At 45.2% G+C, this 15139-nt stretch overlaps 1 protein-coding gene and 1 non-coding gene across 4 annotated transcripts in view; both read left to right on the top strand.

The window, feature by feature from the left end:
• Positions 1-15139, top strand: part of LOC126473259 (transmembrane ascorbate-dependent reductase CYB561) — a 302748-nt gene that overhangs the window by 198043 nt on the left and 89566 nt on the right. The window lies entirely within an intron of this gene.
• On the top strand, positions 5636-5709 carry Trnat-ugu (transfer RNA threonine (anticodon UGU)). The gene has a single exon. It is a non-coding gene; the product is annotated as a tRNA-Thr (tRNA).

Genomic DNA, 15139 nt, shown 5'->3' with positions numbered 1-15139 from the left:
TGATTTAAGACAGCTGCGTCGAATATTCACACGTAATTTCGCTTTTGAAATCATTTTGTTTGTAACTGGAAACAAACCGAGACTTCGACGCTAGGCGTCGCCAGCAGTTAATCACGGTAATTCTAATGATTCAGAGGCGCCGCTACATCACTAAAAACAGAGACCGAGGAGAACAACAGAGATGCAGATACCTTTGTGCAGAGTTCGTCGCGGTACCTTTTGAAGGGCTCACCTCATTAAGTGTGTCCGCTGCCTGCTCATTTCTTTTTGGACAGCCGCTTTTTTCCTTTGCTTTTTTCGTAACTGGTAGCTAACCTGAGGTTTTAATAACTTGAACGTAGCGTCTCAAAAGCGGCGGCTGATGCAAAACTGTGTTTACCCGGCGTCACGGGCTTCTGGCCGTGCCGCAGTAAAGCGAGTTAGACTCGCTTTCCGCTAATGCTTTACCAGGAAGTGTTGGCCTAGTGCAGCAAATTTACTTTTCCTCTGTTTTCCCTAAAACGCTCTAGCGAAAGTCAACACGTCTCCACAGTAACCCGACTGTAAGGGTTTTTTTATCCCTTGAGAATACAGTACATTGTCCCGCTTTGCTTACGTTGCCACTATGGTTCAGCACGTTTTAAAGTAACTATACTCATAAACAACAGTCTGGTGGTATGACCATGCGGTCGTCGCACCGTGGCGCTGGCAGCAGTCCACATACGCAGAGGTGTGTTGGTGCATGTCAGAGTACGGTGCAGCGAGTAAGTGTGCAGACGTTTTCAGACGTGCTAATGGTGATTGTGTGTTGAAAATGGCTCAAAGAACACACACTGATGACGTTATGAGGGGTAGAATACTATGGCGAATGAAGACTGGCCAAACACAGCAGGTTGTAGCACGGGCCCTCCGTGTGCCACAAAGTGTGATCTCAAGATTATGGCAACGATTCCGGCAGAAAGGAAAAGTGTCCAGGCGCTACAGTTCGGGACGTCCACAGTGTACAACACCACAAGAAGACCGATATCTCACCATCAGTACCCGCAGACGGCCACGGAGTACTGCAGGTAGCCTTGCATGGGACCTTACCACAGCCACTGGAACAGCTATCTACCCCTGGTCACAGAAGAGCCCGTAAAGCCTGGTGTCAAGAACACAGAACATGGTCATTGGAACAGTGATCCCAGGCTATGTTCCCAGACGAGTCCAGGTATAGCCTGAACAGTGATTGTCGCCGGGTTTTCATCTGGCGTGAACCAGGAACCAGATACCAACCCCTTAATGTCCTTGAAAGAGACCTGTATGCAGGTCGTGGTTTGATGGTGTGGGGTGAGATTATGATTGATGCACATACACCACTGCACGTCTTTGACAGCGGAACTGTAATAGGTCAGGTGTATCGGGACGTCATTTTGCACCAGTATGTCCGCCTTTTCAGAGGTACAGTGGGTCCCACCTTCCTCCTGATGGATGATAACGCACGGTCCCACCGATCTGCCATAGATATCAGGCGAATGGAGTGGCTTGGCTGTTCTCCAGACCTAAACCGCATCGAGCACGTCTAGGATGATCTCGGTCGACGTATCGCTGCACGTCTTCAAACCCTTATGACACTTCAGGAGCTCCGACAGGCACTGGCGCAAGACTCGGAGGCTATACCCCAGCACGGCCACCTGATCAAGATTATGCTAACCCGTTGTGCGGCCTGTGTACCTGTGCATGGTGATCATATACCATATTGGTGTCGGGGTACATGCGCAGGAAACAGTGGCGTTTTGTAGCAAATGTGTTTCGGGACGGTTCTCTCAACTTATCACCAGTACCGTGGACTTGCAGATCTGTGTCACGTGTATTCCCCATGTGCCTATGCTATTAGCGGCAGTTTTGTTTAGTGCCACGTTGTGTGGCACCACATTCTGCAACTATCCTTAATTTATGAGCATGAGTGTAAAACTTCCACACTTCCCCTATTTAAGGACTGTATAAATAGGCACCTCAACTGCTGTTTGAAAAAAAAATGCCGTAATTTTAATTACCGGTTGCGTTCATCATCAGGTAACGAAAAATATAAAATTCAAATCAGCATGGCGGAGATGAGTTTAAATTTCGCTCTGCCCTGTATTATTACTTTCGTACAGTTGTATAAACGAGATAATTGGCGCCCGAGGCAAACTTAGGTTTTGCGTGTTCTCCGCCCCATCCACGTCCAGCCAAATTTCCACATTCCTATCACTTCTTGTTTGATCTTCGTCCCTTGCCTCCTCCTAAATCTCTTTCGTTATTTTTCCAGATTGAGAGGTGTTAATAATACAAAATCACAATACATGTGCTTGATATCAAAGTCTGTAGAGTATATTCAAAAATCAAAGTAGTTCTGTACTCAGAGAATGAGTACAGGGAAGCAGATGGCCGAGGCAAGGTCCTAGAGTAGGTGGTTTGTCAGTGCCTGCCTCCGGCCTGTTAGGAAGTGTGGAACTCTCTGCCTTCACGTAGCCTACTCTTCCCGAATAACGCCAAGGGGGCAGCAGAGCTTAACGTCCCCATCCGACGTACGGACTCCATCAATGCTCCCACATGTTCTCATTCCATGAATCTTAGGAGAGATTTGTAATTTAATACAGGACATTGGTGCAAAGGTTCTTGATCCGGAACCTCGCGCCATCACCACTGCACCCCTCCCGTAACTGGCCAAATACTTGCAGTGGAAATTTCATCCACCACCAGGATTCGAAGCGGCATACCTCCGAGTCGAGCGCCACTACACAGGCGTGCGTTGGCGACCTAGGCTACGGAGGCACCTGTAGAGTATAGTAGTTAAGAGTGATTTTAAGCCGAAAACTCCTTAGTTACCAGTTTGAGCAAGAAATCTCTTAGCTTCCGCTTCCATAGTCTGCACAAACAAAATCGTCTAAAATTGCAGGTTTTTTGGGAAAATGCGATGAGACGTTGCTTAAATACTCGTAATTATGAATAAGTAAAAGGTATACATTTCAGTCATTCTTTTTTCGTATGATAGTCAAAACGAGAAAAAATATACAAGCCACTTTTCTCATTGGTTGCAACAATAAGACGATTCCTTTTTCACTGATGAATTGGTAACTAAACGAAACAGTAAGCTTTAAAAATGAACACATGCTCGACCGCAAACACATTTATTTTACGGTAACTGGTTTCCGTCAGTTTTTGACGATCTTGAGACCGTCGTACCATTATGGTAGGCGGTGGCAGTGAATGGAGCGGGTGTTACCAGCAGTTCACGTACCGTGGAGTTGTAGCACCCGCTCCATTCACCGCCACCACCTACCATAATGGTACGACGGTCTCAAGATGATCAAAAATGGTTCAAATGGCTCTGAGCACTATGGGACTCAACTTCTGAGGTCATCAGTACCCTAGAACTTGGAACTACCTAAACCTAACTAGCCTAAGGACATCACACACATCCATGCCCGAGGCAGGATTCGAACCTGCGACCGTAGCGGTCTCGTGATTCCAGGCTGTAGCGCGTAGAACCGCTTCACCCCTTCGCCGCCCCACACCTAACCTAAGGTTATAGTGCGGTTGGGCCCCCGGTGGAACCCCCAGGGAACGTCTCACACCAGATGAGTGGAACCCCTACGTTTGCGTGGTAGAGTAATGGTGGTGTACGCGTACGTGGAGAACTTGTTTGCGCAGCAATCGCCGAAGTAGGGCAGCTGAGGCGGAATAAGGGGAACCAGCCCGCATTCGCCGAGGCAGTTGGAAAGCCGCCTAAAAACCACCCACAGACTAGCCGGGTCTTCGGACCTCGACACAAGTCCACCGAGTGAACTCGTGCCGGGCACTAGGCGCTCCTTCCCAGTCCGGAATGCCGTGCGTTAGACCACTCGGCTAACCGGGCGGGCTTCTGTATTGTCTTACTTCGTATCCACAGAAGAAAAAAGGCAACCCACCCTGTTGCTCAACATAGTCCAATCCGAATCTGCTCGTGATTTACTTTAACGCATCTTCTCCCCTCTACCTATTTTAATGCCTCCAACCCTCCTCTTCCTCTTTCTGAGCAATGGTTAGCACACTGGACTCGCATTCGGGAGGACGACGGTTCAAACCCACGTCTGGCCACCCTGATTGAGGTTTTCTGTGATTTCCCAAAATCGTTTCAGGCAAATGCCGGAATGGTTCCTTTGAAAGGGCACGGCTGACTACCTTCCCCATCCTTGCCTAACCCGATGGAACCGATGACTTCGCTGTTTGCTCCCCTCCCCCAAACCAACCAACCAGCCAGCTTCCTCCTCCTCCCGCCCCCTTTTCCTTTCCTAATTTTTTCGCTTGTTAGAAAACTGCACCCCCACAGAAACGCCGCCCAGCAGGAGACACACCGGCTGCCACAGTCTACTTACGCCACGGCTACAAAAGAGGAAGGCCATCACGTCTCATCCTCGGCCTAACGTGGTAGCTGTTTTACCACGTGCCTCAGCGCACTACTGGCAAAGCGAAGCAAGGTCACGGAAGCGACGTGTGATCGAACTGCAAAGCTTAATCTGCAATTCGCGACACTCATCCAATTGCGCCAATGGCGGCGGTATGTAGATAATCAGGATGTGGGTCATCTGGCGAGCGGCGGGACGGGCGGCGCGCCGTTATCACAGGCGCGGCGAGGCCGCGGCGGCAGACAGCACGGCTGCTACTGGTGGTCCAAGCTGGGTGGACGTGGACATGGACAGGTGGCGGCCCGGCGCGCCGCCCGTGCAGACAGACGCCTGCAGCGCGGAACCGCCACCTCCTGTGATGCAACGCGCTTTAACTTGCGCGCAAGGCCGCCGCCAATCCCGCTTGATTGCCTCAACGAGCGGCCACAATTCGCCCCAATTGGAGCGGAGTGGACAGTCACCGGGAGGATGTGGCGGCGACGCGCCACGCGCAGACGGCCCTCCCGGCTGGCGCTCTCCCACAGGGGCCTCCGGTTCGATACCCAGTTCCACTGTACGTGCCCCTTTTTATCTCTGTAGGCGCTGGCAAAAAGTAAGACGATCTGGTGCGTAAACTTCATCTTGGAGTTCTCTGCTTTACCTTTTTAAGGGGGGTGGGGGGGGGGGGGGGTAGGACGTCAAACGGGCCGACTTGGAGCAGGAGAGGCACCACAGGACATTTTAATTTCCACTCTCTATACTTTTACAAATAAAGTCATAAAACTTTGTCGGCATGACCAGGAAGGATTCAGAATTCACACTCTTAGCAGTGGAACTTCGAAAGTAATAACGAAATAATTTTTGAAATTACAATGAAATGAACAACCTTAGCTGCTTACAGGCGTTGACATACGTCAACGGGGACAGGCGAAAATGTGTGCCCCGACCGGGACTCGAGCCCGGGATCTTCTGCTTACATGGCAGACGCTCAATCCTTTTTTTTTTTTTAAATCTCATTTTGTTCGTTATAGTTCGTTGCAATTGTTTGTGGCGGACGTCCCCAGACGCCCTTTGAAGTTCGTTATTGACCCATTCACTCAGTTTATTACAGAGGGCAGCTAACCCTCTGACCGAACACGCTGAGCTACCGTGCCGGCTGAGCCACGGAGGACACAGAGGATAGCGCGACTGCCTCCCGCGAAACCCACATTCTCAACGTATTGTCCCGCACTACATTCGTAGTGCCCCCACCCCCGCTATCCTCTGTGTCCTCGGTGGCTCAGATGGACAGAGCGTCTGCCATGTAAGCAGGAGATCCCGGGTTCGAGTCCCGGCCGGGGCACACATTTTCATCTGTCCCCGTTGACGTATGTCTACGGCTGTAAGCAGCTAAGGTTGTTCATTTCATTGTAATTTCAATCTAACGAGCTGCTTGGTCACCGATGGTATCTGTCCGAAAGTTCGGACTTGTCCGAAAGAACAGATACCATCTTAGTAAATATAAAGAAATAACTTTCTTTACATGTGAAATTTCATCATTTTTTTCACTTATTAATGGCAGCATTTGTTGCTATAGGTGCACTTTTCTTCATAACTAAGAGAAATCCTTCGATGAATTTTGCACAGCATACAAACCATACTTAAAGGGGTATGAAACTCTAGAATTTTCCAAATCTATTAAAAACTGTGGTAAAAATTGAGGCAAATAACTATAAAATTTGTTTTTTTCTAATCATGAAGTTTAAAATAAAACAGCTCATCCTTTTTTTCATAAATTAATTAAATTCTAGAGTTTCATATACCTGTAAGTATGGTATGTATGCTGTGCAAAATTCATCGAAGAATCTCTCTAACTTATGAAGAAAAGTGTACCTATAGCAACAAATGCAGCCATTAGTAAGTGAAAAAATGTTGAAATTTCGCACGTAAAAAAAATTTATTTTGTTGTCTTTTCGAACTTCCACTGCTATGAGTGTGAATCCTGAATCCTTCCTGGTGATGCTGACAAAGTTTTATGAATTTATTTGTAAAAGCATATACACTGAAAATTAAAATGTCCTGAGATGCCTCTCCTGCTCCAAGTCGGCCCGTTTGACGTCCTACCCCCCTTAAGAGTCCACTTTCCTGAAGATGGTGGGTTTGATTGAGTCCAGTGGTGTTGTAAGCTAGTGATGGACAGAACTGAGAATTCCCAGGAATTCGGAACTGTCGATATACAGGGTGGTTCAAAGAGACTCAAATGATTTCACACATCTGAATCTTGTAAATGAATGTAGGTGTGAACGTGGGGTGGACGTTAACTTCGGCACATGACTACAAAGTTTTTATTTTCAAGGGAACAATTTCGCTTTATTAAGGTGCATATTTCATATTGTAAAGGATATTGCTATCCTTAGTAGTATGACGTAGTAAATCGTATCCCTTAACCGAAAGTAGCCACGTCTACCGATTTAAGCGAGACACTCCCGACTTTTCGCTTTTTTCCCACCTCCCTATCATTCCATTATTTCTCCCGATTTTTAGCTAATTATCATAAAACCTAAAAAATGTGTTCTGAAAACCCGTGATCTCAGTTTTTTTGCACGATGGTCAGAAGTCACTGGCTCAAGAGTATCGAAGTTCATATTTTCCTTTTACCCACGCATTTTGTAGAATGTATACTCGTATTGCTTAGTGTTGTACTCTTTTTGGACTTATGTTTGTGCAGTGTCGTTTTGCTTATCAATTAACGTTTTTATAATCGGTATAAATCTCTAGAATTGATGATTATGAGTGTAATTTTGTCACCTGAATCATCTGATTCATCATATTCGTAGTATTTTGCTTCGGTGTTTTGTTCCTCATTATGGCACAAAATATATAAATGTTTTCTTGAAACAATATTCGGAAGTTTCCGTGCATTATCGAATGTAGGGGAGGTCTCTTCTGTGCGTTTTGTACTCTTTGTGGATGTGACATTTGTATATCACTTAGTGGAAAAATCAGTATTTCAAAAACGTGGAAACAAAAAAAATTGAGAAAAGGTTTATAGGGAAAGACTCAGTTGTCTCGGGATTATACTGAGGAAGAGCCCAGGTTTTTGATCATCCGTATCTCCCGATTTTTAAAACTGGATCTCTTGAATTTTGGTTTCCTAAGGTTGGCAGGTATGCCTAACTCTAGCAATACCAACGCATTTCCCAGAACTCGCAACACGATGGAGAGGGTACTTTATGCCCACCTTAAAAAAAATAACAGAAAAATCAAAATTCGTTAACTGTTATTGACTTATATTAGCAACATAATTTTTTAAACAGTTTCTGATGCTTAATTAGGATCCAGAACGTGAAAAAACCGTCTATTGTTCTCTTAGCAACATCAGTCAATGCAGTTCTAGTAACGTCTACTACCAAATGTACTATAACTATCACAAAAACAAGTTTGAAATTCAAATTACGTTAATTATTGTTGACCTTGACTCACAGTAAACTTCTTAAAGAAATTTTGTTGTGTAAGTAATCCCGAACTTATAAATATCGAATTTGACATTCACTGGTAAAAGTGACATGCAGTACTAAGTCTTAAATTTTTGGATAGTTTAACTGAAAGTTCTAAATCATTTTAGGAATATGGTAGAATTCATTAAAAACAAATTTTTTCATAATTTTGAAATAAAAAAAAAACAAAAAAAACTGTGCAGGTTTCAGTATACCGGCCACGCGGCAATATGCGAGTAGGGAGTCGTTAGAGTTTCGCACGGAAGGGTAGTGTCTAGATGCATCGCATCAAACTTATTGGAAACTGATGAATTACGGGTGTAGAAGTATTATTTCGATTTGCAGGATGTTAGTGAGCAATGACGCGGTTTATTCGCGAAAAGTTTACGAAATTACATATCATATCGTTGGACGAAACGCGGTCGTCGTCGTCGTCGTCGTCGTCGTCTTCAGTAGCTTGTGTTGTCGGTACAAATTACTATTTGAACAATTTTAAAAAGGATACGTGGACCTGAAAGATTAATTCGGAAAAATCAGTACCTGTACGATCAACTTTTCAAAGCATGATATTTCAGTCAGTATTCAAAAAGCAAAGAGACATGTTTTCGCACGGGGCAGCTCGGTCACATTCTCTTAGAAACGAAGCGTGTTCTCTCTGTCGGCCGGCCGGAGTGGCCGTGCGGTTCTAGGCGCTACAATCTGGAGCCGAGCGACCGATACGGTTGCAGGTTCGAATCCTGCCTTTGGCATGGATGTGTGTGATGTCCTTACGTTAGTTAGGTTTAATTAGTTGTAAGTTCTAGGCGACTGATGACTCGGAAGTTAAGTCGCAGAGTGCTCAGAGCCATCTGAACCATTTCTGTCTTTCGACTATCCCATACCCGTGACCGACAGCCGCAAAATTAAAATGTACAGTATAAGCCAAGTGAGCTTAAAACATGCACACGCACAAACCTTTTTGATACTTTTCACAGTCGCGTTTATGATCGAAGTTTGTATTTACCTTTAAGGAAAGTTCAGTATATGGGGTGGTTGTAATAAAAAAAGCGCTGCTTCTTGCAGAGATCCAGTGTGGGCTGTAATTAAAGTATGGCAGCGAAATTTGGTAGACATTCTAATGTGTTAATGCGGAACCGATTTACCCTGGAAAAAACTAGTTCCAGTTGTGGCCACCAGGTGCAAATCTGGCGCTGATGCAAGAAAGACGTATATAAATGTTTGCATATGTAATGGGTTGGAAACGGGACGTAGGCAGAAAAGGTCAAAAAAAAAAAAAAAAAAAAGAAGAAAGGCACCAGCTTCATTTTATCATTAACCGCCGCTTACGCCGTTAGTTCTATATAAGCACCAGAGACGTCGACGAAATGCTGAATAGCGCCAGATTTACACCTGGTGACCAAAATTTGAACAAATTTTTTTCCACCGAAAATCGGTTCCGCAACACAGCATTAGCATATGTACTAAATTTCGCTGCCGTACGGATAATTACAGCCCACAGTGAACCTCCGCGAGTAGTAATTACAACCATTCAGTACCTTCCAAAGGAGCCACGATATACCTCCTGAGAACAGTCGAACTCGTCGCATAAATCGTCCCATACTTTGTTCATCAGGTCTAAAGTTACTATATTCACTCATGTTTGCTATACGGCGGCGCAGTTCACTCTAAGTTATTGGAAGCGGAGATCCATAGGAGTGTTCCACAAATCATCACAAAAGAAATCACATACCGTGCGATCAGAGACCCTGGAGGCCAATGTTGCAGTGTAAGATCATCGGTTTCGGATGAAGTGCTGTCGAAGCAACAGACGTACGAATCGAACTATGCCCTATCTAACAGTCAATATTTAAGCTATTTCCTCCGTAGACACAGGACGAGTGCTGAGGTACGGCACTATCGCTAACAAAATATTGCCAATGTAGTTACTGCTCACACTCTAGCTTGAGCGTCCTGTTTAGTACTCGTAAGCAAATTAAAACTGACGTCTGAGCCTGAAACTCCGACGACTGCAGTGAGAAAAAACTGACCAGGTACGAGGAGGACTCGCACGCTTTGGATTCCGCACAGACTTAATTATGTATGTATACAGATTATCCATTCCGGGAATCGAGAATCTCTGCCATTATTGCGTATTTTCGACATCGATACTCGTAAGATGTTGGTCCCAGGGATTCCAAAAGTTTCGATAGTGTTTTAATTTCAAGTTTGAACGAATGGCATAAATATTTTTTCGAGTGATATAATTACAAATTAATAGTTTCCTGATTTAATTGTACTGTGAAACCTTCTTTCTTTCTAAATTTTATGATTCTAGGACAACAGGAAGTATCCCAAAGGTTTTAAGGCGTGAGTGCGAGAGTATAAAAAATATGTGACAAAATCGCCGATCGTTTGATTACATTGATTTAGAATATTAACTTTCTTTCGCCACCAAAGGACCACACACCTTAATATGTGACATAAATTTCAACTGTATATGTGTACACGACTCTGAGGAAAAAGGGTTTTTCGACGGACGGACGGCCAGACGGCCAGACTGACAGACAGATGGACAACAAAGTGATCCTATAAGTGTTCGCTTTTTACCGGTTGACGTATGGAACCCAAAAAGCTGGCAGGGGGAGAAGAGACTACATACTGCACAACAATATGTAGATGTACAGTACGTGGCAATGTAAATTATTTGCAATTAAACGATAACTTAATGTAAAGACAGTGAATAGAGGATGGAAAAAACAGGTGATGGGTACGTTGAGAAAAATTACAATCATTGTCGCGCGGCCCGTAACACTTACGAACTGCACCGCCCCACATCATCTTCATATAGTATTCCTAATTGTGTTGTTTTGCTTTCGAATAAAATGTGAAGGCAAATTCTCATAAAGTTTTATTCCACTAACATAAAGTCTGGCTTCCCTTTTAAGAATAACAAGTATCTGCGTCATTAAATTGAAATAAATTTTTTGGACCAGTTCCTTCTTAGGCTGACTGTTCAACTAATTAAGTTACCAAGGTGATGGTGATCCTATTCTCACTATGCGGGAGAAGTAAGGTAATTGCCGTTCTAGATTTTTGCCATTGTTTGCCGCCTGCCGGCAGATTGCGGTAAAAAGTAAAACCTGTCGTATTGCAAACTTATAATACTTAAAATTCTGACACAGCAAATTTTCGCGGTACACTCCACAGTACTAACGTAGGCTGTAAAACGCAGCGAACTACCGGTAGAGAACATCTGATCTACGTTGTGCTTTGCGGATCGAAGATAGAAACCTAGCACTGCGACATTTGGCGGGAGAGAATGTGTTAAATATTAAAGCATACGTGTAAACTTTGAAGCGCGGTGCACAGCTGCTGCAAAGGTACAATGGCTGAACTTAAAATTGGCGAAAGGAACGTAAAGTAGATTCGCAAATGTAGCTCTAAGAAAGACAGATTATCACTAATCTTAATTCAAACTAGTTCTGATTTGGCGACTGTTTAAACCAGTGGTCGTCAAACTTTTTTGCCTAAGAACGTATACTGACATTGTGTGTTAGCACCTCGGACTGTATATGTACCGATCTTATTATTAATCGGTAACGCACATCAATTATCATCTTGTACGCCACCAGTAGATTAGGTACACAGTAAGGGCGCGATAAGTTGGCCACCAGCCCCAAGTACTGATCATTAAAAAGTCGGCACCATTCACGTTTCAGATTGCTGCTGCCACTCTTCGCGACCCAAAATTTGTGACACTGTAAGAACCTGATGAAGTGTTGCTGTTTGTGTGCTCTTATTGATTCGGCTTATCATTGCTAGAGCATGTTCTTATAAATTACGGCTGAGAATCGCGGGCTGCATGAGTACTTGATTCGGGCCGCAGTTTAATGACCACTGGTTTGAACGATTTTTAGGCAGGATCAGTTAACAGTGTAACGCGAACACTATCTACAGTGTCGAGGTGCAAGTTCACAATATGCTAATGAAATTATTGTGCCAATTTGTAATACGCTAAATAAACAACATTGGCGAAGATACACTCCACTTCACTGACGATGTCGCAATTTGTGAAACTTCACAGAACATCGCAGAATATGATGAAACAAGTACAGTTATGCATCGAACCTGATGAAGAGCAGTTCCAGCATTTGCTGCGAGTACTATGTATGTATGTATGTATGTATGTATGTATGTATGTATGCATGCATGCATGTATGTATGAAATCTACCAATTGTGCCTTGCCGGCCGGAGTGGCCGAGCGGTTCTAGGCGCTACAGTCTGGAACCGCGCGACCGCTACGGTCGCAGGTTCGAATCCTGCCTCGGGCATCGATGTGTGTGATGTTCTTATTTTAGTTAGGTTTAAGTAGTTCTAAGTTCTAGGGGACTGATGATCTCAGAAGTGAAGTACCATAGGGCTCAGAGCCATTTCTTTAATTGTGCATTAGTATCTCCCAAAATTGCAAATGTGTCCCATTATAGATTCAAGTGTTATGATTAATTAAAGTAGTTCGGGTTTATATGGATCGGAGCTATATTTTCAATACCGAGGTCGCTAAGCACGCATGTGCCATGGCGTTCAAATCGTGATGGTGGATCAAATTTTCAGTGTCAGTGTTTCGTCGGCAAGGAGGGGGGGGGGGGGGGGGGGAGGTGTTGTGGTAAAGTCCCTGTCACCAGTCAACGTGCCAGTGTCCTGGGTTGAACTCCGAACCTTTCCACAATGTCTCATGAAGTTTGGCTATGTGACACTGTTGTCGATAATTCGTCCATCGAGTGGGGACATTGAACACACCGGTAGAAAAAAAAAATACACCGGTTCTCGTCCAATCACCGAAGTTAAGCAACATCGGGCCCCTTTAGTACTTGGATGGGTAAAAAAACACACCGGTGGGAAAAAACAAACGCGGCGACCCCGTTAGGGATATTTGAGAGGTGTAGGTTATGTGCTACAACGAGGTTTCACCCTGTCCCTCGTCTAATCTTCATTATCAGCAGCAGCAGCAGCATACAATGCATACATTACGCTATACACACCATCCCTCACACTCACCTGTACTCTACAGTTACACATAAGATACACCTCTCTCAAATTCAAAAGGAAAAGGGCCGATGAGCGCGGAGGAGGAGCGCCACTTCGACGGGCGGCTGCATCCACCTCGTGGAATATCCAGGCCCCATATGCTATATGACATTTACATTTTTTCTACTTTTTGCAATTCAAAACTACTGAATGTTAATTTTCACCTGAAAACTCGGCAGTGCGACTGCAGTGCCCCTGACAACGCTTGGCCCGCAACATGTTACGTCTGCTGTCTGGACAATCTGCCTATCGTCTAGTTAGTTTTAGAATGGCTGCGGTACCCAGGTAAGACGAGATCATAATCGCAACCGCTTCCTCCCTCGTCCCCCCACACCCAGTTGTCTCTTTGTTGATCCTCATCTCCTGGGAGAGTACACATCTGGTCATTCCATATAACACCGTGGCCACCTTCCTTAGCCATAGGAAGTTATAAAAAGGTGACAGCGGCAGCGGTGTCGGTCGGGCTGGTGAGGACACCAGGTCAGCGACACACTTGCTGGCATCCACCTGCCGCTAGGCGCTAGCGGGACACCGCTCCGTGACCCCTCTTCCTGCCGGACCTTAGGAAATACTCGATAATGAAGTCGTCTTAGTCCGTCTCTCTCTCTCACACGCACACGCGCGACGCTATCCGCTCCTGGTGCAGGTGACCAGAAGCGTGATAGATGCGCTTCATTCCGACCGCGTGCGGCCTACTAGCGGCGGCTTTCGCTGTCCATTCTTGGCCACGTCTAGTGGCTCTGGGAGGATCGGATATGTTCCACACGTCATGGCTGGGCCGCTTGCCTGAACTAGAAAGCCGGAAAGGACAAGTATTTTACTGGGACACAAGGCGTGATTCCCGTTCTGAGAAACCATTATCAGCCGATCACACTGCGAGAAAACGAGAAAAAACCAATACTGGATAAATATTCTTTGGGAAATTTGTGAGTTACGTTGCCTCAAGACATATACAAAGTTTGTAGCTTTAATACTTGATCGCGCAATGAAAGGACAAACGTCCTCCTTTGACACCAAGTGATCAATGGAAGACACCGTGTACATGTGGAGCGCTCTACATTGGAACTACGAAGAGAAACGTGAATACAAGAATGAAAGAACATAAGTTTTTGCCGACTAGGCAAAACAGAAAAATCGTGTGTAGCAGAGCATGCTCTTGTCAGGAAATAATGTAGTGCAATTTTCCGAAACCAAAATTTTATACACTGTGACAAATTATTATCCACCACTGTACAGAATATGTACAAACATAGTGATAATTTTAACAGAAAAGAAGAAGTCGTGACACTCCATTATACATGGACAGTCTCTCTGCAGAACCGATAGTTAAGATTTTATCCGTGACAGGCGACAATCGGTAGTAAAGTTTTATCTTTGACAAAGATTATCTCTGCTTATCACGTGTAAACTCGACCACGCCCACTTTTAAAGAGTGTGTATGTCGTTCTCCGACGTCCGACTTGTCAATGGGCAAGACTCCGCGTCGCCAGGAGCACCTCCGATGACGTCGAGCGCAGCTCCGAACGAAACTTTAGGGCTGAAAAGTCCCTTTTACTACGACCCCACAGCCCAGAAGACTCATCAGCAGCCGCGCGGGGTAGCCGTGCGGTCTTGGACGCCTTGTCACGGTTCGCGCGGCTCCCCCCGTCGGAGGTTCGAGTCCTCCCTCGGGCATGGGTGTGTGTGTTGCCCTTAGCGTAAGTTAGTTTAATTTAGATTAAGTAGTGCGTAAGTTTAGGGACCGATGATCTCAGCAGTTTGATCCCATAGTCCTTACCACAAATTTCCTACTCGTCAGCAATTTTGAAACTTGAATTATTGTGTTATACTTACAACATAATAATACGCTTCTTAATGGGTAGATTGTAGCAACCTTGTCGCAGTGGTAACACCGGTTCCCGTCAGATAACCGAAGTTAAACGCTGTCGGGTTGGGCTAGCACTTGGATGGGTGACCATCCGGTCTGCCGAGCGCTGATGGCAAGCGGGGTGCACTCAGTCCTTGTGAGGCAAACTGAGGAGCTACTTGATTTAGAAGTAGCGGCTCCGGCCTCGGAAACTGACATACGGCCGGGAGAGCGGTGTGCTGACCACATGCCTCTCCATATCCGCATCCAATGACGCTTGTGGTCTGAGGATGACATGGCGGCCGGTTGGTACCTTTGGGCCTTCATGGAGTGTGCGGGAGGAGAGGAGTTTAATAGGCCTAATCATATCAAATACTGAAAGTCA

The sequence above is a fragment of the Schistocerca serialis genome, chromosome 4 (assembly GCF_023864345.2).
Source record: "Schistocerca serialis cubense isolate TAMUIC-IGC-003099 chromosome 4, iqSchSeri2.2, whole genome shotgun sequence".
Taxonomy (NCBI): Eukaryota; Metazoa; Arthropoda; class Insecta; order Orthoptera; family Acrididae; genus Schistocerca; species Schistocerca serialis.
Note: the sequence above shows the minus strand (reverse complement) of the source record. Positions and strands in the feature narration are given on the sequence as shown.